Source organism: Protopterus annectens, chromosome 1.part0 (assembly GCF_019279795.1).
Source record: "Protopterus annectens isolate FY-2018-M chromosome 1.part0, PAN1.0, whole genome shotgun sequence".
NCBI lineage: Eukaryota > Metazoa > Chordata > Ceratodontiformes > Protopteridae > Protopterus > Protopterus annectens.
The window spans coordinates 778,620,474-778,646,411 of record NC_056725.1 but is presented as its reverse complement, the minus strand read 5'-3'; positions in this window follow the sequence as shown (position 1 = coordinate 778,646,411).

Below are 25,938 nucleotides of genomic sequence, written 5' to 3'. Positions count from 1 at the left end.
TTTGTCTTGTAAAATGGATTTTTTAGTTTTGTTCCTGGATTGCCTGTATTTAATGTGATCTTGGGGGTCTTTAGAAGAACGCCATAAAGACCATGCTTTGTTTCTAAGGGTAATTTTGAGTTTAGACTCTTTAGAAAGCCATGGTTCAGTTTTTGCCTTTGTTCTCTTTGAACGAACAGGTGCATGCAAATCAAGGATCTCAAGGAATTTGTTGTTAAAGTATGCTACTGCTTCCTCTAAGGGGAGGTGTTTTAGACTAGACCAATTACATGAGTTTAGTTCTTGTTGGAATTTGGCAGGGTCAAAGTTTATATTGTTTCTAACCTTTCTGAGTAAGGGTTGTTGGGAATTAATGGCTTTGTGCTTAATTACATATGTGAGAAGGTGATCGATTAAGCCATCAGGGAGGGTACCAGAGGTGTACAGTTGGGGGTGACTATTTATGAGTACCCAGTCAAGTATGCTTTCTTTTTGGTTGGGTTTACGTATCCTGGTAGGGGTGGATATGATTTGTGTAAATGCATGCAGGTTAATATGGGTGGTTGGGGATTCTGAGGAACAGGTGCCCCAGTCTATGTTAAAGTCTCCAAGTAGTAGGGGTTCTTGGGGGTAGTGACATGATAGCCAGTGCAGGATATCTTCAAGTGTAGATATATTGTTACCTGGGAGTATGTACATACAGATGATATTAATGCATTTATTTTTATTAAGTTGCAATTTGGTGGCAAGAATCTCCGAGTTATTAATCTGAGGTGGTTGTATTACATCTATGGTGACATTCAACTCAGATTTATAGAGTGCAGCTACCCCACCCCCCTTCCTCGAAGCACAATCCAGCCTGTATATGTTGTACCCAGGTGGTAATACTTCATTGTCTGTAGTGTTAAGTTTTAACCAGGTTTCAGATAAACAGAGAATCTCAGGGGAGTGAACATCCAGAAGTGCATGCAATTCATGTACCTTGTTATTAATGCTTCTAATATTGAGATGACAGGCTAGGAAAGAGTTAGCTGGCCTATTAATTGTAGGTTTGTAGCTTAGATTGCAAGTAGAGGGGGTATGTGTATCTGAAGTGGGTGGGCCAGGGTGGGGGTAAATATCACCACCAAGTATTAGGTTAAGTCTATACTTGGTGATGAACTTCAGGAATTTGTTTATTAGTTTGTGGTAGTGTTTGGATCTAGAGCTAATGTGCCTGGGGTTGAGATGTTGATAGACTGAACAAGATGTTGGATAGGAACTGGTACTGTAAGTATGGTTGAAGGTGGGAGGATTTATGCATATGCTATTTTTTCTTTACTTTTACAGTTATCAGAAATTTGAATTTCATTTAAAACTATTTCAGATTTTACAGAAAAAGACTGACAGCTATTTTCAAAACACTACCCATTAAAAAAGACTTAGCATGAGAAAAAATAAACTACTCTATCTTTTAAACAGACATTTACTGAAAATGCATCTGGCATCCCATTAAACTACCAGGGATGTGCTGGGAACCAAGCTCAAATAGCATACAGTGAAGTATTAATTAGCTTCAAAAGACAAATGTGTAATGCATTTGTTAACAGCCTGGGAGTGTGACAGCCTATGAGACACGAGTGTCCCTTTTCAGGAGCAGCCCAGGAGTACTGTCTGCTGAAGTAACCTGGCAGAGTCTCATAGAAGACAAATGAAGGCTGAGGGCATCAAACCACTTACTACAGGAAGCAGCTTGTTAAGAGTGTATAGTCTTAGTCATCTAGACTAAGTGTTAGACAAACTGTTGTAGCCTAAAGCACAAAGCTATGTAGTTCTATAACTGACACTGACACAATGTAATCCTCAGTGATTTACACAAAAAAATGTTAAAGGAAGACTGTTGGTGTAGAGGATTAAGCTGCTTCTTATCTCCATTAATGACGGTTTAGAGTTTGACTCTGACCAAGACACTTAACTAGACAGTGCCTGTAAATGGGGCATTACACACACTGTTTCTTGCAGTAAAAATCTCCACTCACTGTTCCTTTTACAAATAACATCTGTTCATGTTTGGCTGCAGCAGTAAAATCTCTGTGGATATACTGTATCCTCTGTTCATCTTGCAAATCATATCTCTGGCACAGAAGTGACATATATGCTAACATGGGTCCAAATGGCTTAACTTTCACAATAGAGCAAGTCAACACCTTTGTAATGGAGCAAATCAAGACATGCAGATAGCACGTGGATCTGGTTGGCTTAACTTTGGAAATGGAGCAAATCAACACTTTTCTAATGGAGAAAATCAACACATGCAGGTGGCTTAACTCTTAAACCTGGAGAATTTACCAGGCCCCTCAGCCGTCATTGGGGTCTAGGCAGCTGCCTAGGTTACCTAGTGCTGATTCCAGCTCTGTTTGACATCCCCTGGCAAATTCTGAGAATGTAGCTAAGCACCCAGTGTTCAGCTGCTCTGGATACAGAGTAAGCAGTATCATAAACACATTTGGTTACCTGGGACACAGAAGGTAGTATAGAACTTACAGATACTTTAGCTTCTGACAAAGGAAGGTCAACAATTAATGTTTTCATATTATCAAAGGCAGTCAGCAGAAATTTAGACATACAAAACTGTCAAGGTGGAGGAGGTTCATAGGTTCATAGGTAGGTACTAGGCTATCCGCCCAAGTGAGTAAGCCTAGCCAACAAGGTTCCCTGGCCTACACCACCCATGAAAGTTATTTTCTGTGCCCCTGTCGAGCAGAACCACAGAAGTGATCCCCGGGGTATATTTCCTATTTCCCATCCACTCATCAAGATTTTTCTTGATGAGTGCTAATGAGGAACTTTGCTTGACATATATGGGTAACTTGTTCCAGAGTATAGGAAGTCTCTGGGACAGGAATCTATCCCTCCAGCATGTCCTGTTTATTGTAATGGCAAGGTTTAGGTCCCTAGAGCATGTAGCTCAGAGGGATTGGGATTTCATTAGGTGTAGCATGTCCAACAGCTCTAGGTTTAACATAGCTTTATATGTTAGGCAGAGGTCTCCTCAGAGTAGGCAATATGCTACAGAGTAAAGCTGGAGTTTTTTGAGATGGTCAGTGTAGGGCATCTGTTTGAGGCCAGTAATCCTCTTTGTGAGGTACTTCTGTGGCCTTTCCAGCTGCTGCAGAAGTCTTGTGAGGTACATTCCAAAAGGGGCGTTGTACTCTATAATGGGTCTAATGAGTGCTGTGTAGAGGGGAACAATGACCTCTTTTTTCCTTAATGAGAACCCTTTTGTGAGGTGGTGTGCCATGTAGAAGGATTTCCTGAATACTGTGGTGATGTGATTATCAAAGGAGGGACTAAAGGAGGTTCACATGAGTCCCAAGTTCTCTTATCACACATTCAGCATTAAGTAGACTGCCGTTTATGTAGCAGTTCATGGGTACCAAGTTTTTACCAAAGGGGGTGACAATGCATTTTTTAGCATTGAGCTTGAGGCCATGCCTCTGACACCAGGCAGCTGTCTCAGTGAGGTCCTTCTGTAGGACGTCCACATCATTTGGGGACTTGACTATGGCTCCTAGTTTGCAGTCATGTATGAACTTCATTAGCCAGAGGCCTTCTGTGTTAGCCTGTACTTCAGAGAAGCAGATACCAAACAGGAGAGGTCCCAGGACTGAACCCAGTGGTACGCCACTTGTCACTGGTTTGAAGTTAGATTTGGAGTCTGCAACATTTACAGTGTGGGTTCTGTCAGTGAGCCAGTTGACAACCCATCTTGTGACGTAGGGATTTATACCTAGTTTAGTGAGTTTAGCTGTAATTCCAGAATGGGGGATGGTGAAGAAAGCCTTGGTGAGGTTAAGATAGGCTGTGTGAACCACCTTACCCTCATCTACGGCTTTGGTAAGTGCCTCAAAGAAGTCGATCAGGTTCAGAAGGCATGATCTGCCTTTCACAAAACCGAACTGGGTGATGTCCAGAGTTTGGAGGTTACCAATGTCTTTGTTTATGAGTTCCATGATGATACGTTCCATGGCCTTGCAGACCAGGCTCATCAGGCTAATAGGGCAATAGTTCCCAGGTTCAGTGGTGGCTCCCCCTTTGTGGAGTGGGCTAACTGTTGCTGTGTGCCATTCAGTGGGCACAAAGCCTGACATGAGACTATGAATGAACATGGTGCTCAGGTGGGGAGCCAGTTCGTTCTGAAATTTGTGTAAAACGCAGCCTAGGATGTTGTCCAGTCCCATGGATGCTGTGTTTTTGGTTTTAGAGAGTGCAGCTTTTACCTGCATAGATGTGATTACAGGGACTCTGCATTCTTCCTGTATAGATATGGGCCCTTTAGGGGGTGGGGGTGGGGGGTAAAATTAGCACTGAACCCATCTGCCAGGATGTTGGCAATATCAGATGGTTCTGTAATTTTTGTGCCGTTGTGCTGTAATTTAGAGCAGATCTGGGTATTGCCATTGAGATTCTTGACATAGCTATAGAATGCTTTGTGGGTGGCCTTAGATTCAGTGGTGATTTTGTTTTCGTAGCTAGCTTTGGAGGATCTTATAAAGGATCTCAGCTTCTTACTGAAGCTGACCAGGGAACTCCTCCACTCATGGGATTTTACTCTCTTTTGCAACAGTTTCTTCCTTCTGTTGTACAGTTTGTTTATGGCAAGGGACCACCAGATTGGCTTCCTTTTTTTGGAGGATAGCATCTTGGTTCTGTTTGGGATAGCACGATCCATGCACTCGTGTAAGTACTTATAGAGTACATTTATGTAGGATTCATCAGTCGTAACTGTATTGTCCATCTGCATGGGTGTCATGAAGTTCACCACTTATGTCTTAAGAAGCATGAAGTTGGCTTTGGAGAAATTTTTTACCATGGTTTCCTTAATGGTGGATGGGGGCGGGATGTGGATTTCTAGGGTGATTAGCTTATGGTTGGATATGACCAACGAGGAGTTGACTTCAGGTGTGGAAATGTTGGTAATGATTAGGTCTAGGATATTGTTGCCCCTGGTGGGGGTGTGGATAAGTTGATCCAGGGCATTGGAATTTATGAATTCCAGAAAGCGTTGAGTGAAGGAGTTGGTACATGAGAAGTTTTCCCAGTTAATGGTGGGGTTGTTGAAATCACCCATTATTAGGGTGTTTGGTTGAACCCTAATATTTTCCAATATTTCAAGAAAAGAGGAGTGGGAATCCTGGGGCTGGTGGGGGATCTGTAGCAAGCTACAATTTGGATTGCAGTTTTGACCAGAGTTAGTTGCACTTGGATAACCTTGGATGCATTATGCTGCGCAACTAGCCTGGAGGTGTGGATATCCTTAATGAATATGGACACACCTCCGCCTTTGGTGTTCTGGTCCAGGTTAGATGGCCAAAAAGTGTGGTATGAGTTATAGCCTGGGAATGCAGGGGTGCTCTCTAGAGCCTTGAACCAGGTCTCAGTCACTGCACAGATATCGATGTTCTCCATTTTAAGAAGTGCCTCGAGTGAGTGCATTTTGAGATTTAGACTTTTACCATTGGGAAGCATTACCCTCAGTTTTTGCTTGCCTGTTCCTGTTATGGTGCTGAATTTGTCATTTGAACCTTACCTAAAAAAGGCACTATAGGGGCAGCAAGACCCTTAGCCAGTATTTGGAATCCCAGGGGTGACAGGTGCAGCCCATCTCTGGTAAAGCATCATGGTCTGTCAACCATGTCATCCCAGGCAGACAGATACTGGATCCCCTTAGAATGACACCAGAAGTTTAGCTAATTGTTGAACTCAATCATTTTGTCCTTGTACTGCGGTATCATTCTGGGTGATGGCAGGATGCTACTCAGGGCTAGGGTCATACCTGCCTGGGCTACAAGATCGGAGAGCTCTTCCATGTCTCTTTTCATGTAGTCCATGGAGGTACGTCTCAGGTCATTCACACCAACATGGACAATAACAGAGTCATATTTGTACTTGTTGTGGAGTGACCTGAGTGGGTGGGTTATGTGGCAGATCCTGGCACCCGACAGGCAGCTGACAGTAACCTTCTCCTTGTTTAGCCTGGTGAGCGGGACATCAGTATGCCTGACTATAAAGTCACCTACGACTAGTATGTTAGGTATGTTGTTTTGCCTTATGGGCTGTGGTTTATTGGCACACTGAGTCTGTGGGCTATGTGTCATTTGGGTTGTTTTGGGGGGGTGGAGGTTGCTTGAGTTTCTGCTTTGTAGGTCTCTGTTGCTTGAGCAGATTATTATGGAGCCTCTGTGAATGTTTTTGTGTTTCTATGTGTGGACTTTGGTGGTGTAGGTTTAGCGGGACTATGTGATGGGTGTGGTGTGGTGCAAGTGTTTACCTTCTCCTCTTGACTGTCAAGTTCAGTCTTGGTTGGAGAGAGCTTTACCTCCAGTTTGGCTAGATAAGTGCATCTCTCACAGTTTGTGGTGTTGCGTGGTAGGAGGAGAGGGTTGTCTGTGTATATGAGGCAATGGCTACATTGCCCCAAGATCTCCAGATTCATCAAATAGACAGGAGAGAACACTGGGAGCTGACCCTTGGACATGCCTGAATAAAAAACTACTTTCCTCTAGACAAGTGAGAAAAGTGAATATAAGAGCTGTTTTTTTCTAAGCAAGTGAGGAAAGTAAGTACAAAAACTGGTGTCTTCTAGGTAAAGAGGAAGGTTGAATGCTGTAATAATTTGTAGCTTATTTAGTGCTAACAACAAGTTCTGAACAAGTGCTGAGCATGAATAAGCAAATTAAAGTGATAAAACTAAGAATTTGTACCTGGATCTTGTCGTAGATAGGCTACCTAGTGCTTACCACTCCCACTGATAAGCTAGAAGGCATCCCTCCAACACAGAAAGGCATGGGGGGCTCAGAAGCTTACAAACAGTCCTGGATACAGAAAATCTGTATCTGGAGTAGACTAGTTACAGGAAAGATGGGAAACAAGCGCAAATGTGGGCTTTTAAACCAGTAAGTTGGAAGACATGGAAAAACTGCCAAACGGCCAATAAACTACAATTTCTGGGCCAGAAACTACTCTTATGGTAGATAGGCTACCTACTGCTTACCACTCCCACTCCCACTGATAAGCTAGAAGGCTTCCCTCCAACACAGAAAGGCTTTGGGGGCTGAGAAGCTTACAAACATTCCTGGTTACATCAAATCTGTATCTGCACTAGACTAGTTACAGGAAAGGCAGGAAACAAGCTTAGAATTTTTTTTTTTTGGAAAGTGGAAAGGGAGAAAGGAGAAACAGAAGATAATTGAAAATTAAGAAACTAAGTGGCTTGCCCTTCACAAATGTTCTCTCTGTATTAGGTAGAATGAGCTAGTGACACTAGACTGGAATAGAGCTGGGATAGAGCTGAACAGATGGTACAAACTTTTTTCCCAAACCTATCAAACAACAAACAGTAGTGTAGCAAGCATTAGGCAAAGGGGACAGCTGCCCCAGGTGTAAAGTGTAAGAGGGAGTGATCAAGATGTGCACTGCCTTTTTTTTTTTGCTCTTGCTTGATCTGCTGTAGGAAGCCAATTGGTACAAATATAAGCAATTGGCTTGCTACAATATGAACAATAGTCCTTTTTTTTTGCACTGAAGAGGAGGTGTAAATTGGCTGTATGAAGTTGATTGGCACAAATGTACCAACCAACTTCCTACAGAGTAAGCCAAACTCTTTTTTTTTTTTTTTGCTATCCACTTGAAGAGCTGATTGGGTGGGGCACTACATATGGAATGGGCACCAGGCACTAGATGAACTACCTATGACTCTGTTATCAAAGGCTTCTTCAAGTTTGTCAGAGGGGATAGGATTGGTTGCCATAATAACTTTGGCAGAAGCTGATTTCTACAAAGACATTACTACAAGACCTAACCTAAGCTCAGCAAAAAATAATTTGTGTGTCTAGGGCACCTTATATAATCTATGTGATTTTCTTGGAGCAGGTGACTGACTGTCAGACAAACTACTCGCTGCCAAAAAAGCATCTTCTCAACCTGTCAGCTTAGAAGGAACAAATGTGCAAGTTGAGGAAAATCCACCAATTCATAACATCTTTGTTGAGATTCTAGGATCTCTTTTTGTTCTTACTGAAACAATTCCTGCATTCTGGCAATAGTTTCAGAAAAGCACATCTCTTCAAGAGGGAAATTTGAAGAAAATCTCAGATGAATCAGATTTCCAAAACTGAACTAAGGAAACTTGGGACACATAGTCACAATCTAAATCTTGCCTTGCCACTGGGAATAAGCATCTGAGAGAGAGGAAAATCTTCCCATTTTAAAAAGAAGAGAAGAGAGAATTCAGCATTTAAGGATCAAAAATCTATAAATAAACCCTTAACAAAGTCCACCCAATCTCCCCCCAACCTGAGTTTTGGGGGAAGGAAAATATCTAGGTCCAAAAACCAAAATAGGTCAATAATGCTATCAACAAAACCAGTAATCAAAAACGACTCCACAAGGACCATTACGAATCACACCACACAATTTATGAAAGTTGAAATAAATAAGCCATGCTAGGACCAAAATCAAATATTAAATCTGTTAAGCACTTTTGTACCAAACTATGTTAAGGCACTTCCTCAGAACGTAACAGCTAATACACCATCAACTTCTTAAAACTTCTTATAAAATCACATGACTAAAATAACTCATTTGATTAGATAACTATTTTTTCATCAAAAACAGTTGAAAACAATTAAAAATAATAATATCCAATTCAAAATATAGTATAAAAATTGAGTATCAAAATAACATAAATATATACCATAACATTTGTATCGCATATTACAAGTCATAGCAGAATTTGTTAAATTTAGAGCTTCAAAGGAAAATATCTAGTCTTCTGATTCCATTTCCTATGAGATCCTCTGGAAAAAGAGCTGCTTAAAGGATGGTCACATCACCTGGGAATGAAGCTCCTCAAAACACCTTAGTGAAGGAGCATCACCTATTCTCTTTCCTGATGCCAGCAAGGGTTGTTTTCCTTTACCCAAAAAGGTAGCTGAACAACCACAGAGGATGTGCCAGCCTGCCTCCCAGTCCATATTGGCTTCCTGAAAAGCTACACCAAGAGACTGAGAGAAAAATATGTGCAGCCTGAGGAACAAATGAGGGCCAAAGCAGGTTAATCCATTGGCTGCAGAGGCAACGAGAAAGAATGCTAAAGCATCCCAGATAATTTTTTCATCTTGCAGCTTGGGAAAGGATTAGTAGATTTATTGGGACCCAGGTCTGTGTCCTAACCATGAAAGAGTGTCAGAGCCTAGAAGAGTTGGTATTACCTCCTGACTTCAAATCTACTTATTGTGGTAGCATTTTTAGGAAAAACTGCCACATACTAGCCTCAGTCCCTCACAACTCTGTGTAATTACTGTCAGCCAAAGTGGGTGTCTGACAAGTAGTTGGCAGAATTTAGGAATGTCTATAAATAATTCTGACTGGAATTAACAGTTCTGTAGTCACTTTTTTATGACAACCCTCAAAACCCCAAGCTCCTAATAATAATATCAGAGAAAAGTTAATTTCGTTTCTCACAAAAAATAAAACATTTTCAAGGGATTTCCCTCAGGGAGCATTAACACAAAACGCACATTTCTAAGGTAAATTTTTAGTGACAACCACTAAAAAAACACATAATTTGTGTCAAATAAAACTGTTTGAATAAAAAGAAGCATGTTTTCACATAAAATAGATGTGGAAAGTAATAGTTATCTGCCCAATGCTGAAGTGTTAAACAACAGTCAATCACCCAAAGCCAGCAGAGGAGCTCTGTCTTTGGGGGTAAAAAATTGATGAAGTTTTGGCACCCTAGCTCTGATTTTCTCCTGCTTCCTTTATGCAGGGCAGAGGCTGCAATGTGCAGAAGGTATCTTGAATCTTTGAAAATTGGCTGGTTGGTCTAATCCTTGACATAATCAATATCTAAGCCCTTGAAAAAAGCACCAGCTTCTTCAGTTAAAGCTCCAGTAGAATGAGCCTTAACTGAAGAATGAAGGCTCTTACCATGAAAAGTGTTGTTGTTGTTTGTCTTTTCAGCTTTTCCCGGTTAGGGGTCACCACAGCGGAATTCCGGTCCACTAATAATTGGCAGTAGATTTTTATGGTGCCAAGTTGCCAGCCCGACACCCAACCTTCAGCGAAGGCACGCCCATTCACACATGTCTTTCGAATGCCACTCGACCACGGGGAGGACATGCAGACTTCACACAGAAGGCACTCCAGCCAAGAGTCGAACAGGAGAACCTCTTGCTGTGAGCATAGCCGGCTTTAGGCACCAGCAAACCCTGCGGTTGCTGGGGACCCCCTGTTCCTGGGTGGCCCCCAACCACAGAAAGTTATCCTCTCTTGATATTTTGTAACATCTGTCAAACCAATAAAAGCTAGTACAACAGTCTCATATAGTTAATAAACCAAGAGGGAACTAACTCTTATTTGTATCTCCTTTAAAATTCAAACATTTCTGTAGTTATAGTAACAGTGTTTTATCAAGTAACAGCCTTCACAATTCCATTAAATATTTTATCAATAGCATAGTGCCCGTGGCTTAGCTAAACCCTGCTGATGGATATTCTCTCTACTAAAACTAACAACATAGCTAGCTTTAGGTACCTGCAATACCCATGGCTGCAGGGAGGGGCCCCTTCATCATCCTTGATTGCATGGGGGCCCCAGAAAACCTTCTTCATGTTGGGGAAAAATGAGAAAAAATGTATTAATTTCCTGGTTATCTGCTTTATCCCAAACCCGGCTTTGATATGACCCTGTTAGGATAAAGCTGATAATGAACATGAGCAAGGCAAACAGTAGAGCGATCAGCAACTCAGAGTGACTGATGTCACTGCAAACCCTGAATTTTAAAAAGAGCTGATGCTCCAATATATAGCAATGATTTTCTTTTTCAGGGTTTTTATAAATACTGACAGAACACCAGATACTATAACTCTCAACTTCAGTGCAGTGCCAAACATAATAGAGGTTCAAAATCAGGAACACATTTTAAATATTATTCTAATTCTAAAAATGTAATACAATACTACCTTTTACATCAACATACATTTTTTGGACAATAAGAAATATAAAACTCTGATGTCTGGATTTATTGACTGTCTGTAATCCTTAATGATTTACCAGCAAATTAAACTTTTTTGAAAGGCAGAGCAAGATTATAAGCAAAATTAGGGAAGGTCTGTGAAATCAGGGGCAGTGACAGCTATCCATACCTCCGCAATGAGGGTAATAAGTGACTTACCTCTGCTGCTGTTTGACGACTTCTAAACAGCAGTCACTGATCTGGTGTAGCAGCACCATTGTTGCACAATGTATTGCTATTTGCTGAAATAAATACAAAACTAGTATTAATATGGTTAATGTGTGTGTGTGTGTGTGTGTGTGTGTGTGTGTGTGTGTGTGTGTGTGTGTGTGTGTGTGTGTGTGTGTGTGTGTGCACGTGTGTGTGTTTGCATACATGTGTGAATCTGTGTGTGTCTGTGTACTTCTAGGTAAATAAGTGCATCAGTTAGTAACCCAGTAATACCAGGACACATACATTATTCTTCTAGGTATCAGTAAAAAAATGCAGCTAACAAGTAATTGTATTTCAGAAGTTAGGCATAAAATATATCACAGAACATTCAGACACTTATAACTTAACAAGTCTGGTGGCCCCAACTCCTCAGACTATGTAAATGGATGCAGCGGTACCCTTAATTATCAATGACTATGTGGTGACCCCACAAATGCTGTTGCTGGTTGGGGAAAAATGAGGAAAAAAACATTAATTTTTGATTACACTCTTTAACCTGAACAGGGCTGTGATATGACCCTGTTAGGGTAAAGCTGATACTGGCCTCTGCTCTCAACTGCACCCATTCTAAAACTAGCCCTGCTTAGATGTTTGTGTCTACAAAAAGTTGATGTAGGTTATCTGGAGGGTGGGGTTGTGTCGTTATTACTTTAATTTTCATCACAAACATTAGAGGTTTGCACAGGAGGACATTATAGCTTGTGTTTGGGCTGGGGACAGTGTGGTCATTGTTACTTTTACTTTTCTCACAGACCTCAGTGGTGTACAGACACGGTTACTATAGCTTGTGTAGGGGTAGTGTACTGTCTAGGAGCAACAAAGTAAGAATACATTACTGTAATCATTAGTTTTTTTTTTTTCACTTTCCTCACAATCACACATCAGGCACATGTACAGGTGGCTACCTTTGGGGGTTAAGGCTGAGAAGGCATCTGATGTGTATGTATGACAGCAGTCACTTAAAATACATGACTGTAGCAATTTTAATCTCTGATTTCATCCAAATTTAACACCAGAAGGGTGTATAGGCAGTGACTGGGTTTTTTTGTTTTTTGTTTTTTGTTTTTTTGTTTTTTTGGGGGGGGGTAGGAAAGCAGGCAGTATTCCCAGATGAGGAATTAAAAGATTAAGCCCTGTGTATCCTCATAACAATTGGCTTCTTAGTTTATTGTGATCTACTATTCTGTCAACTTTGAACATTAAGTCTTCGGCGCATCTTTTTTGTTTTTTTCTTTCAAAGAAGACATAAGACAAATTATTTTTGTACTAATGATTTTTGTTTAGGCCACCATTGGATTAAAAGGTTAGGAAAATGCTCTAAAATGCAACCCAGAGCATCTATAACCATATGGCTTCTTGGGCCCTGGCTTATTTCAGTTATTTCCTAAATGGTATGGTTATTGCTGTCTTGGTCAGGAAAGGTATGTTGAAAGGATGCAAGAAAAACTGAAGCTGAACAACAGCAGTGAATTTATTTCCTTAATCATAATTTCTGTTCAAGACATCATTGGATGAAAAGACTGTAAAAAGAAAAACAAACTTTTAAATGCACTTCAGAATACATAGAAAGTTGTGTATTTTTGAAAAAGCTGAAGAGTGACGTAAAATGTGAGGAAAGAAAAAAAAAGTAATGTGTATAGAATGGGAAGCCCAAGATAGAAAAAAAGACTGGAGGGCGTGGATGTGTGTGTTTTGGGGAGGGGGCTAAAACAGTTGGCCTAAGACACCATTTTACCTAAACCCAGCCCTATATATAGAGTTGTTGTAGTGCACAACTGTTGCAACTAAATGCTAGCAACTGTAAATGTCCCTTTGTATGATGGCAATGGGCCAACATAGTATGGTACACGGGCCTGTTGCAATGTAAGAGCGTGGTAGCTACAGGTCAGTCTCTGCTTACTACTCCTAAATGTCTGCAGGATGAGCTAAAAGGTTGCTTGGGAGGGGTGTCAATGACATACTTAGACTAGAAATGCCTAGAGGAGGCCCCCAGCTTGACATTTGCTGGGGGGCCCCAAAATACTAACACCGGCCCTGGCTGTGAGGCAACAATGCTACCGCTGCACCACTGCGGCTTAATAACAAATGAAAATAGCCTTAGAAATCAAAGAAGAAATAGTTTGCTTGGATACAGCAAGTCCCAAAGATCTAGGATATAAAGAAACAAATAACTGATCAAATTTTCCAATAACCTTAGTCTTATCCAAATAAACCCTGAGTTGCCTATACACATCCAAAGTATACAGCACTGTTTCACTGTCAGATTGAAAACAGTGGAAAAAATTAGGCAGATTAATAGACTGATGCAGTGATAGTTCATAACCACCTTAGGTCTAAAAGAAGGGTTAGTGCACATGGACGACTTGTCCTCATGAAAGACCAAAAAAGAAGAACAAGCCATAAGGACCTGGAACTCAGACACCCATCTGGCAGAAGTAAGAGCTAACAAAAGAACAGCCTTCCATGAACAATGTAGCAAGGAAAATGAAGTAGCAGGCTCAAAAGGAGTCTGAATCAACTTTTTCAAAACAGACTTAAGATCTCAGAGAGGGGAATCAGGCTTCCCAGGAGGTCTAATATTAAGGACACCTTTAAGAAATTGTTTAATCTCAAATCCAGAAGCTAAAAGAGGACAAAAAGGCAGACAAGCAGACATAGCTGATAAATGGGGCATAATAGAAGAATAAGCCAAACCAACATTGAGTAACTCATGCAAATAAGAGAGAATCAAAGGAACATCCACAGTAAGTGGGTCTAGGTTATGAGAAAGACATCAAATAGAAAACCTCTTTAATTTGGATAAGTAGGATTTTCTAGTAGTAGGTTTCCTGGCATCCTGCAAGACTTGCAGTACATCCTCAGAAAAAAAAAGGTGTCTATGAGGAATAAAAATCCTCTTGCCCACAGTATCATTTGAAGGGTGGGCAGGTGGAGATGGATGAGAGATCCCCTGTCTTGTGCAATTAGATCCACCCTGTGAGGTAACTTGTGATGACTGTCCCTGGCTAAATGTAGAAATAGAGGGAGCCAGTGCTGTTGCAGCCAAAAGGGAGTCAACAACAAGATTTTGGGAGCATCCTGTTGAATCTTGATGGGATTTTCTAAATGAAAAGAAGGGGAGGGAATGCATAAAGAAACAAACATCCCCTTCCAAGAAAATGAGAGGGCATCCACCTTCCACACCAGAGGACCTGGGACACTGGCACAAAGCAGAGGAAGTTGTCTGGTCAGAGGAGAGGCAAAAAGATCCACTTGAGGAGTACTCCACTGGTGGACAATGTTCAGAAACACATCCCTGTGAAGCATCCATTCATGAGACTGAGTTAAGGACCTGCTCAGAGTGTCTGCCACAATGTTCTAATCCAAAGGCATATAAACTGCCTGAAGAGTCAATTGATACTTGACAGCAAGATCCCATACCAGAAGTGACAACTGACAAAGAAGATAAGATCTCGTTCCTCTCTGTTTGTTGACATACCACATCACTGTGTTATTGTCTGTGAACACCTTGAGAGGCCCTGGAGAGAAAAGAGGATGAAAGGCCTGAAGAGCCAGTAGAAGAGCTCTCAGCTCTTTGACACTGATGTGCTCCTTCTGCTAAGGAGGGACTACACCCCCTGAACTTTTAGAGAGCCAAATGCCACCCCCCCCAATCCCATGTCTGAAGTGTCTGTGAACAATTCCTGAGAGGGAAGAGGGGGATGAAAAGGGATCCCTGGATTCAGAGAAAAATGCTGAATCCACCAGTGACATTCCTGTCTGAAACAAATAAGAAGAGGAACTACAAGGTCTAGAGGATGTGCACGTTGGAGCCACACTGACTTCAGAAACCACTGAAACTTTCTCATGTGAAGTTTGGCCAGAAAGAGCATCGAAATGGTGGACGCCATTAAACCCGGAGCTCACAGAAACTCCCTGGCAGTAGTGCAAGCCAGACGAAGAAGAATTTGAAAGAAAGAAATGACAGTTAAGGCCTTTGGAGGGGGCAGGGCTGCAAGCATTGGCACAGTCTGAATCCTGCAACCCAGAAAAACATGATCGTGAGAAGGAGTCAGAGAAGACTTTTTGAAATTTATAGTGAACCCCAGGATCTGAAGAAGGGAAAGGGCAAAATGAAGATTTTGTGAAAGGGTCTCTGTAGAGAATGCCTGAATCAACAGGTTGTCTAAGTAAGGAAATATTTGAATCCCTGGAAGCCCGAAAAAAGCAATCACAGGAGCAAGGCATTTGGTGAATACCCTTGGCGCAGTAGAAAGGCCAAAGGGCAAAGCAGAGAACTGAAAATGCCAGGAAGCAATAGAGAAATGCAAAAACTTCCTGAAATGAGGATGGATCAGAACATGGAGATAAACATCCTTGAGATCCAGAGACACCATATAGGCCTGAAGGAGCAAGAGAGGAAACAGAATCTGGAGGGGCAACATCCAAAAGGAAGGCACTTTTAGAAAAGTGTTTAGATGAGAGAGATCTAGAATAAGTCTCCAAGTGCCCTCTTTTCTGGACACTAGAAACAGTCTGGAATAGAACCATTTCCCCCTTTGGGACATAGGCACCTCTTGAATAGTGTCCTGAGTCAAGAGATTTTGAAGAACCTCTGGGAAAAATGGAAGTTGTTCCTGAGGAGACTGAGGAATGCCCATAAAAGTAGGATGGGATTTCTACACCATAAAGTACCCCTGACAAATAATCAACAGAACCCAAGAATCCTGAGTGATCTGAAGCCAAAGAGGAAGAAAAAGAGAAAGGCGAAGAGAAAGAAGAATGTGGCTGGGAAGAGATGTACAGTCATACAGCACCTGGTTTGTCTGGAAAGGAAAGCTTCAGTCCCTGAAAACTGAGTAGCCTTAGCAGGAGGAGCCTGTTTGCCGCTCTTCTGACCTTTAGTAGAAGGATGGGATTGCCTACGGAGAAAAGCAGGCTTAGTGGGAAAGTTTCTCTGCCTTAGGCTGCAACCACTACCTAATCATATTAAAGCTAAGTTTATGGATGCTCCTCTGGATTCTAAACTTTTTTTGGGGGAAGCTGCTGCTGGTTTGTTTAATTCCCTTCGGGATAAGGGTAAGCAGAAACAAACACATGTTTACCTTCCTATAAGGTCTTTCCCTTATCCTGAAGGGACTTAAACAAATTACCAGCAGCTTCCCCAAACAAACATTTAAAATCCAGAGGAGCATCCATCAACTTGGCTTTAATATCATCAGGTAGAGGTTGAAGCATAAACCAAGAATACCTCCTCATCACTGAACCAAAACCAGCAATCCTAGAAGTGGCATTTGCTGCATCATAACTACTTTTAATAGAATCATGAATGACTTGAGAGGAGTCTGGAAAATCAGAAATAAGTTAACGGGCCTGAGAAAGAAGTGCCAACACATACCTAGAGATATAAGTCTGATAATTAATAGCCTAAAAGCTAGGGTAGCAGAATTGTAAACCTTCTTACCCAACCTTTCCATAGTTCTGCTATCCTTGTCAGAAGGCAATAACTAGGGTGAATGAAGCAATTGGGATGACTTATCAGAAACTAAAGACAAGGCAGAGGGATCAGGCACCCTATAAAATCTGTCAGCCTTCTTGGGAGCAGGGGGCAGAGAATCAGGCACATGAGAAGCACTGGATAAAGCATCCAGCAATGCAGACAAAACAGGAGGAATAGCCACAGGCTTAGGGGATTCCAACAGCAGCAACTCATAGTACCTCTTATGGATATCAGAGACCTGAGCATAATCCCACTTAAAAATGCATCATCCTAGAGAGTGTGTCCTCAAAGGAAATTTCCTCAAAAGGAACATCTGGACTAACAGATTCCTCCTCCTCTGACCCATTATGTAACGGAGAAGGAATATGAGTAGAATAAGTCAGGGATTCATTATCTGAATCTAACTTATCCTCAGAAGAACTGTGTTCTTTAGGCCTTTTAAGGGAGTAGAGGACCAAGGAGGAGCACAAGCAGAACCCCTTGAGGAGGCTTTTAGGACATTAAAGTAGTAAACATCCCCTGAGTGAAGGCCTCCCACTCACTTTGTGCATCCCTAAGAGCAGAAGAAACATGCTTAATTTTTTGTTTCTTTTTTAAGGGAATGTCCCCTCCAAAAAACTGAGAAGGCTCAGACCCAGGACAGCAGTCAAGAACCATAGTAGGAACTTCTTCCTCAGCCAAAAACTGAAGAACTCCCCTAGGCCCCTCAGAAAAAATCAGCTGTGGTTCTCCCTGAACATCTGAGACAGATGCCTACAAAGCCTCTTCAGACATGCTGCCAGCCGGACCTTCACTGGCCTCCAACACAGTTGTGACAGAAAAATCCGGCAACACAGCCAGGTGAGTCTCTGGGTTTATAATGACCTTGGGAGAAACACCAGGCAGAGGCTGTACACTTTAAGATTCTGGTCGTACCTCTTTCATCTTCTTCTTCGCTAACAGCTGACCCTCAGGGTGGAAGATTCCTTCCATTGTATCTTTAGCAAGAAGATTAAGACGCTGGTTCTCAAGATACAAGGACAGGGAAGAAAGTCTACTATGAAGGGTTTTTGGAACAAACACCTGACAAATAAAATAAGATGTATGGTCATGTGAAGCCCCTTGACAAAAAAAGACACTTACCGCAGCAGTCTTTATGGATAATCTGTCTCCTACACTGGCATTTACCCTTCCTGGATGACATTAACCCCAAGGACCACAAAAAAAGTAAGAAAAAACAAAATCCCGAATGGGGCACTTATCTGCAACTGCAATAGAAGTCAGCAAACAGGTGTAGGTAGTCACTGGAAATGAAAATGCATTAAACTGGCAAAAAATGGACGCAGGTAAACAGACCACCAGTAAAAATATATGTTCAGACTGGCAGCAAAATAGTTCTGATTATGGGAGGCCTGAACTTCAACTTTATGCCCTTCACTACACAAGGAGCATTCAGGTGCTGTTCAGCGTACCTTTTAAAAGCAATAAGTAGTCTTTGGTAGACTGGACAGATGTTCGGGCTTCCACAGCAGGGAATCTCATCTGTTAACAATACTGCAGCAGTGAATGTAAGGACATCATCTTAAAGAAACATTTCTTGACAGACAGGCCTGTGTGCTAATGTCTTTGAGGTCATGGAGAGTTAGATCAAACTAAACAATAGCAAAAAAGATTGTAACAACTGACTTGGTTTCTGTTTGTAAGCATATAATTTATAGCACTCAGTTCCTGAAAATTTTCAGACAGTAATTTGTAGTCTACATTACCTTTAATATTTTATGTGATTTTTTTTTTTTTGGTTCTGTTGCACACAAAGGTTGTAAACTGATTCAGGGTCACTCAACAATACACAAAAACAGAAGTTTGAACGAAGTACAGTTGTATAAGTACTTAACATAACAGTAGATGTCCTACGGATCACTGTTTCAGTACTCCTGACATATGGGGGATGTCACTGCTGATGTCTGACTTGGGTACCAAAGCTTTACCTTCCCAAGGTCATACATCTGATGGATGACCTCAGCTCATATGCATTAGGTCTGTAAATAGAAATACGAGTATGGAACTTCAGATTATCTCCAAGCCAGAAGACTGAAGAGTATTGAGAGAGGGAGAATCATCAGCTAGGAGGGATGTGACTCAAATTGGTAAGATATCTCCCCAGTCTCATGTAACCAAGGAGAGTTTAAAGCAAAGGGGGAAATGACCATGAAAGTTGAAGTGAGGCAAACAGTCATCACCAGGGCATCTGCTGTTATGGTAAGTTCTTACACAACTGTACCATGTCCTGACTGAAATCACTGTTGCATATGTGTGATTCCCAGAGCTGAAGGAGGAAGGAAGGGTGGTTGGCTACTGAGTATAAGAAGTCTCCAGCAGTCCAGACAAGAATGAACTAGCAAAGGCTGCCAGAACCTACACTACAGAAAGCATCAATTCTGCAGTGTTTGGTAAAGGTGTGTACAGAGGATCAAGTGGCAGCCTCCAAGATCGACTTGGAGTCTAGTCCTCTGTGAAATGCCCCTGGGGAAGGCACTGCCCTAGTAGAATGTGCTTTAGGGCAGGAAGGCAAGGTCTTACCATAGTGTGAGTAGCAGAAAGAGATAGCCTTAGAAATCCAAGCTGCAATCATTTGTTTGGAGATTGGCTGGCCCAGGCACCATAAATGATGTGAACAGCTGTTTCTTTCTGAAGGATGTAGTTTTGTCCAAGTAAAATATGAGTTGTCTGTAAATGTCCAGAGAATGCAAGACACCCCCCCTGTATTGTGGATTGCAGAAGAAAGTGGATAGGTGAATAGCCTGATTGAGGGACAGCTCATTCACTACCTTAGGCATGCATGATGGATACCTGTCCTTGTGAAAAATAAGAAAAGGGAAAATGGCCATGAGAACTTGTAACTCTGACACTCTCCTAGAGTTTTTCAAGTACAGAGTTTCAGAATTTTAGATAAGCAGAAGATGCTGGTCAAAAAGGAGGCAGTATGAGCTTTTCTAGCACACAATTAAGATTGCGAGGTGAAGAGGTGGGTTTCCTTGATGGGTTAAGATGCAGGACTCCCTGGATGAAAAGCTTGACCTTTGCCTAGCAAGAAGTGGAAGCCTAAGAAGAAGGCAGGCATTGATAGCTGACAGGTGAGCTTTCAGAGAAGAGTAAGTGAAACCTGACTGTAGAAGTTCACAGAGGTATTGCAGTACAGCAGGAACTTGTGAAAAGAGTGGGTCCTGACTATGTTTGTAGCACCAGTAGGAAAACCCTTTCCATTTAGCTGTGCAAGATTTTCTTCTAGTAGGTCTCCTGGCCTCTTGTAGGACTTGAACATCCTCTTCAGGGAAGAGGTGTCTTTTCAGAGTTAAAATCCTGTCACCCATAGTGTCAAGGTAGTCTGGCTGACGAGGAATTCTCCTGTAATTTCCCTTTGTAAGGTGAAACAGCAAGGGGAACCAATGCTGCCTCTGCCAGAATGGTGACAGTAGAAGGAGTTTGGATGCTTCTTTTTGTTTCTTAGAAGAATGTTTGGAAGACACAGAGGAGGAAAAGCATAGAGGAACTTCCCTGACTCCTGGAAGGAAAAGGCATCTGTCCTCCAAGCTATGGGACAAGAGTCCCTGGTGCAGTACTGGGGGAGCTGATGCTTGGTTGGTTATGCAAAGAGGTTTATCTGAGGAGTCCCCCACTGAAGGGTGATCATCTGGAAAACCTATCTGTTCAATGTCCATTTGTGGGGATCATCAGGAAGTGGCTTAGGGAGTCTGCTAGCACATTTTCCTGAGAAGAGATGCATGCAGCTGTGAGTGTGATGTCCATTTGGGCTGACAAGTTCCATCCCTCCTGTGCTAACCTACACAGTTGATAAGACCTGTTGCCTCCCTGCAAGTTTATGTACCATGTGACTGTGATGTTGTCTGTGTGTACTAGGAGTGGTCAGGGTTTTCAGAGGTGGGTGAAAATCTGAAAAGCTTGCAGAAGGGCCCACATTTCCTTCAGACTGATATGTTCCATCAGGAATTGAGGTTGCCATTTCCATTGTACTCAGAGTAATCCTAGCCATGTTTCTGTGCCTTCTCTGAGGCATCTGTGTGAACCTGTTGAAGAGGAGGAGGTGGAGTGAATGACAGTCCTGGGCTGAGGATGATGTGTCCCTTCCACCAAAGCAGCTCCTTTTTGAGCCAAAGAAGGAAGAGAATCAGGGTGTCAGGGGTGACAGTGCTAGGAACACACAGATTTCAGGTACCACTGGATTTTTCTCATGTGCCGTCTTGCCAGGGGAGCATAGGGATGGGGGTCACTATTAAATAAAAAAAGTGGAAATGTCGAACGGTCAAATAAACAAAAAAGCCATTCCTCAATATCGCTATTGTAAGATCGCAGTACAGTGAAGGCTGGAAATTTTGCCCTTTCTTCACTGTAGTGCAATCTCAGAGTTGGTATATATAATTAGAGGGGGTATGGGGGTGCAGCCACCTGGCCAGGAGAGTGACAGTCTTGAGGAAGCAGGAATAATGGGACTAAGGGCAGGGGGAGAGTGTTGCAGAGGTAGTCACAGGTGTTTTGCCTCCAAAGGTTGGTCTCCCAGCTGGAGGTTTCCTAAGGAGTTTTTCAGAGTACCTTTCCCTAGGGGGTTTCCTTTGTTTCTGAGCTGTCCTAAGATACCCTCTAAGGAAGGAAGTAGATTTAGATGGGTAGTTCCTATGGTATCTAGGAACTGAGGAGAGTAGGATCTGTCTGCAGTCTTTTATGGCCTTACCTTGGTCTTGGAGAGTTTTGAGCAGGCTGGCAGCCTGAGGACCAAACAGTAAGTCTTTGTCAAAGGGAGAGTCTAAAATTTTTGATTTGAGATCTCCAGGGACAGGCTGACTGTGAAGCCATGTATATCTTTGGATAACAGATACAATGGCAGCTGCCCTAACAGAAGTATACATAGCATTCTAACTGTGCTTAATGCTGTGTCTGGCTATTTGAGTGGCCTGGGATAACAGGCTCTTCATTTGATGCTTAGACTCTGCTGGAGGAATAGGTTCATAGGTTCATAGGTGTGTACTAGGCTAATGGCTCTGGAGCCTTTACAAGCCTAGCCCATAGGATTACCCTGGCATCGTTCCACCCGACCTTAGTTCCCAGTGCCTCTGTCAAGTAGAGCCACTGGAGTGATCCCCGGGGTGAATTTTCTATTTCCCATCCACTCATCAAGATTTCAATTGAAGAGAGCCAGTGAGATGCTCCGCTTGACATGTATGGGAAGTCTGTTTCATAGCATGGGCAGTCTCTGGGTTATGAACCTGCCCCTCCAGCTTGTTCTGTTGATTGTGGTAATGAGGCTGAGGTCTCTGGAGCATGTAGTGTGGAGGGATTGAGATTTCTTTAGATGTAGCATTTCTAACAGAGCTGGGTTAGACATGGCTTTGTAAGTCAAGCAGAGATCACCTCTAAGTAGGTGATATGAGACAGAGAATAGTTGGAGTTTTTTGAGTCTGTCCATATAGGACAAGTGTTAAAGGCCAAGGATCCTCTTTGTGAGGTACTTTTGCGGCCTCTCCAGTTGTTGCAGGTGTCTAGTGAGGTACATGCCAAATGGGGCAATGTACTCAATGATTAGCCTAATGAGGGAAGACTAGAGGGAGACAATGACCTCTTTCTTCCTGGATAGAAAACCCTTAGTAATGAGATGTGCCACATGGAAGGACTTTTTGATCACAGTGGTAATGTGGAGTTCAAAAGAGAGGTTGCTGTCAGCCTGTGTTCCCAGATCTCTTATAATGCCTTCTGTGTTCAGTGGACTACCATTGATGTGGTAATTCATGGGAACCAGGTTTTTCCCAAAGGGGATGATGACACATTTTTTGGCATTGAGCTTAAGGCCATGGTTCTGACACCAGTCATTGGTCTCAGTGAGGCCTTTCTGTAGGATGTCAACATCACTTGGGGAGTTAGTTATGGCTCCCAACTTGCAATTGTCTGCGAACTTTGTCCACCAGAGTCCCTTCATGTTGGCCTGGACTTCAGATAAGTAGATACCAAACAGGAGAGGACCCAGGACCAAACCCTGTGGGACTCCACTCGTGACTGGTCAGCAGTCTGACTTGGAGTCAGCTACTTTCACACTCTGGGTTCTATCTGTGAGCCAGTTTGCAACCCACCTAGTGATATAGGGGTTGATGCCTAGCTTAGTGAGTTTTTCTATAATTCCTGAGTGGGGAATGGTATCAAAGGCCTTGGCCAGATCAAGGTAGGTTGTATGAACCACCTTGCCTTCATCCACAGCTCTGGTGACTGACTCAAACAAGTCAAACAGGTTGAGCAGGCATGATCTACCTTTCACAAAACCAAACTGTGTGGGATCCAGAGTTTGGAGATTCCCTATATCCTTGTTTATTAGGTCCATGATGATGCGTTCCATAGCTTTGCATATCAGACTTGTCAGGCTAATGGGGCAATAGTTCCCAGGGTTTGTAGTTGCTCCACCTTTGTGGAGAGGGATGACTGTAGCAGTGCGCCATTCAGTAGGGACAAAGCCTGAGGTGAGGCTGTGATTGAACAGGGCACACAGGTGAGGTGCCAGTTTACTCTGTAGTTCATGTAGAACACAGCCAGGGATATTGTCAGGTCCCACAGAAGCTGTAGTCCTGGCCTTGGACAGTGCTGTTTTAACCTGTGCAGCAGTAATACTGGCTGCCTGGCAATCTACTGGTATTGTGATTGGTCCTTTGGTGGGGGAGAGAGGGGTAAAGTTGGCACTGAATCTGTCGGCCAGTATATTGGCAATATCTGTTGGCTCAGTATAAGAGGTGCCATTGTGCAATAGCTCTGAGCAAATCTGGGTATTGATATAGAGATTCTGTACATAACTATAGAAGGCCTTGTGGCTGTCTTTACTATCTGCTGCAATTCTGTTTTCATAGCTAGCTTTAGAGGATTTGATGAGGGATCTCAACTTTTTTGGGGGGGGCTGATAAGGGAGTTTTTCCAGTCTTGGGACTTCACCTTAATCCGCTTCAGGTTCCTCCTTCTGTTGTAGAGTTTGTTTATGGCAGAGAGCCATCAGATTGGCTTCCTTTTCTTTGGAGGAGAGTGTCTTGGTTCTATAGGGTATGGTGAAATTCATGCATTTGTGTATGTGTTCATATAGGGCATTAGTGTATGATTCAGCAGTCATGCAGCTGTTCTCCAATTCCATGGGTAACGTGAAGTTAGTCACCTTTGTTTTTAGGAGCCCAAAGTTAGCTTTGGAGAAGTTTTTCATGGTGGTTTCCTTTATGGGGGGGGATTCCAAGGTGATTAGTTTGTGGTCCGATCTAACAACGGAGGAGTTGACTATTGGTAGAGAGCAACTGTTGCCCATGTTAGTAACCAAGTCAAGGATGTTGCTACCTCTATTTTATTTCTGTTCAGCCGTACACTCAGGAAGTGCGACAACCCAAATATACTTAGCAGAGTAAACATTTTTGTAAAGCAGTACTATTTCTTTCATTTTCATAAAGCTGCAGTTATACAGTAAACTTTCTGAATGCCCAGTCTGTTCTCCTGATCAACAACTCTATGCATCCTATTAGCTCCAAATGCACATGTTGTAGATGAAGTACATTCTAGTCAGACATTTCTTACTTCAGAACACATCATGATAGTAAATATATAAGTAAATAAACAAACAAACGAATAAATTAGCTCACCTGTCTAGTGATAGATCTGTGGACAGGCAGTGGTGTATTTTAACATCGCACTTTTGTTGCTCCATTCTAGCTTCCAAGATGAGGCAGATAGTTCAACAAGTTCCATAAATACCCCTGATTTTAGAAACATACCTAGTTTCACAAATCATCTTTCATTCATTGGATAGGTAACCCTCAAGTTAATAATTGTGCAGTCTGGTACTCTCTCTCTGTCTCTCTCTCTCTCTCAAAAAAAAAAAAAATATATATATATATGGCATGTGCATATCTGCTGCCTACCTAAGCAGATCACATTAACTGAAGAACTGAGATTGAAGCATAAGTGATCTTCATTTATTCCTCTATAATTTTTAAGCTACTGCATGCTAAACTTACTGTCTCTCTCATACTACATTTTAGAGTAGATAAGATGACAAATGAAGTTAAGCACGGATGATTAGGGTTATGAGTTGTTAAAAAGCTTCATTCTGTGGCCCTGGGTCTCATTCCTTCAGTCTCCATTTGCATTATATGAAACTCGAGATATCCCTTAACTAAACAGTCTTTCTAGGTCATCCCTGGATAAAGGCACTTGTATATCCCTGGTTCCTCATCCAAATTTAGCTAATCTCAAGCTATCCCTGGATAACAAATAATTAAAAAAAAAACAAGAGTCCAACTACAGACAATATAGTATAGGTATGAGTAACTTCCTAGCACCTATTTATTGGCTGATTTTATATTAGATCATAGAAGGTGCTTTCACATTCTTCACATTTACCATTACTTGAGTTATCATGTTAGTCATTTGTCATTCAACTACTATACCAAGCAGATACTATGAACCATGATTAATATATTTTGTCTTAATTCTGTATGCCTTTCCTTCTTACAGTGACACCAATTCCACTAACATCAAGTAAGAATAACCTGTAGTAATTTCACTTACTCCCTATCCTATATCTGGTACACTAGATGTCAGTGTTCATAAGTGATGGCTATAGGTGATGGTCTTCTAACTAGGCCCAATATTGTCCTTCTGTTTATGATATTACCCATATCCTTTATTGATTATATAGATTTTTATAATAACTTTAATAGCCATGTTTCACATGTATTGACTACATCTCACTGCCCAAAAGTGATTTCTACAGGTCCTTGAAATTTAGGATGGGTTTTGAAACAGCATGAAAAAGGAGGTTGGGAGGGTGACCTAATGGTTAAGGTGTTTGCCTTACAAACAGAAGGTACAGTGTTTGAATCTCACAGGGGATTACTGGTTAGGCTTAAAATGGCTTGCAAGGGCAGTTAGCTTAGTACTAACCTATGAGATTAAGATGAAAAACAGACCAAACATTGATGCTTTACAGGAGAAAATAAGTGCTTTTATATTCCTTGCTATTCTGCAGAAAAGTATTTAATTTTGTATGCGGGAGATTTCTGACCTAGAGTTTGAGTAACAACCAGTGGATATATGAAAGGTGTTATGGTAGCAAATGTAACTCTACAGTATATGAATCTCTTACATTATAGAACCAAGGTTTAGATTCTCAGTTATAAAGCTGTCATTAGAAAAACAAAAA